This window comes from Mandrillus leucophaeus, unplaced genomic scaffold (assembly GCF_000951045.1).
Source record: "Mandrillus leucophaeus isolate KB7577 unplaced genomic scaffold, Mleu.le_1.0 Scaffold326, whole genome shotgun sequence".
In the NCBI taxonomy this organism is placed as follows: Eukaryota; Metazoa; Chordata; class Mammalia; order Primates; family Cercopithecidae; genus Mandrillus; species Mandrillus leucophaeus.
The window spans coordinates 2,474,756-2,476,501 of NW_012103432.1; positions in this window are offsets into that span (position 1 = coordinate 2,474,756).

Genomic DNA, 1,746 nt, shown 5'->3' on the forward strand with positions numbered 1-1,746 from the left:
AAAAAAAATAGAGATGGGGTCTTGCTATGTTGGCTAGGTTGGTCTTGGCCCAAGTCGTCTTCTCACTTTGGCCTCCCAAAGTGCTAGAATTACAGGCATGAACCACTGTGTCTAGCCCACAGTAGCCTTTAAAAAAAAAAAAAAAAAAAAAAAGACAGAGTTTTGCTCTGTCACCCAGGCTAGAGTGCAGTGGCATGATCTCAGCTCACTGCAACCTCCACCTCCCGGGTTCAAACAATTCTCCTGCCTCAGCCTCCCAAGTAGCTGGGATTCAGCTGCCCGCCACCACACCCAGCTAATTTTTGTATTTTTGTAGAGACGGGTTTTCGCTATGTTGGCCAGGCTGGCCTCGAACTCCTGACCTCAAGTGACCCGCCCACCTTGGCCTCCCAAAGTGCTGGGATTACAGGTGTGAGCCACTGTGCCTGACCCACATTATCATTTTAAAAGGTCTGTGCCCTCACCCTGCAGAGCTGTCTCATTTAGACACCCACGTTCCCTGATGGCTCAAGACCCCACCTGACCTGGCCATGTTCCCTCTGAACTTGCTTGTACCATGCTTGCTCTCCTTCCCTTCATCTGCTCCGGCCACAAGGGACACACCAGAGGGCTCCTGCAGGGGGCCTTTGCTTAAGCTGTGCCCTCTACCTGGAAAGCGCTTCCCCCAGACATTACGTGGCTTCCCACGTGGCCTGCAAGCCTGCTAGCCTCCTGGTTCTATTTTTCCCCATAGTACTTCTAACATACTGTATGATTCACTTATTTCTTACCTTATTTGCCAGTCTTCTCTTGCTAGAATGCAAACTTCACATGAGAAACAGGTTTTGTCTTTTTTTATTCACTGATGTATCCCAAACACTCACACAGCACAGGACACATAGTGAGCCCTTAATAAGTATTTACTGAATGTCAGTAAAGTCATTTACACTTTAGTATAAACAAACATGCATTCTACCCCTTTACCCCAGATAATTTGCCTTCTGTTTTTTCCCTATTAATTTCTAGAAGGGGTTATTTCTCACATCACAGTGCACTTGGGAAAGGCATTTTGGGGCTGTGGGTTTTACAGTCTTGAAATAACACTTAATAGACTGAAGACCCACTGGGGTGCAAGGACTCAAGGAGAGAGAAGCCCAAAGAACTGCCGCATGCTCCTCAAAATCAGAGGGGGTGGGTGGCAGCCTCCTGGGTTTGACAGAGAGGGAAAGAAGGGATAGCATCTCACCCGTGTTTATTATGTGACCACAGCTGGCTGCTCCAAGGACAGGGAAGAAGAGAGAGGCATGGAGAAATAGACAAGCTACTCACAAGGTTGTAGTTATATTCACAAGGTGTCTGGTTGCTGCCTGGATTTCCCTTCCTGCAGCTTCTATATATGGCAGGTGGGCCAGAGTTGCTGAGAAGCTAAGAAAACTCAAGCTGCAGGGACCCACACTGCAATGAGGCCCCTTCCGAGGCCCTGGGGGGATTTGATGCTTATGGTCTTGTCAGCTTTAAGAAAATGTGTTATTTGTAGTGATTCTTCCCCCTTATTCTAAACATCCACTTTTTATCCCTAACATTGTATTTGTGAGTTTGTGGTTTGTTTTTTTTTTTTTTTGAGACAAAGTCTCACTCTTGTGCCCCAGGCTGGAGTGCGATGGCGTGATCTCAGCTCACTGCAACCTCCACCTCCCAGGTTCAAGCGATTCTCCTGCCTCGGCCCCCCAACCCCCGAATAGCTGGGATTACAGGTGCCTGCCACTA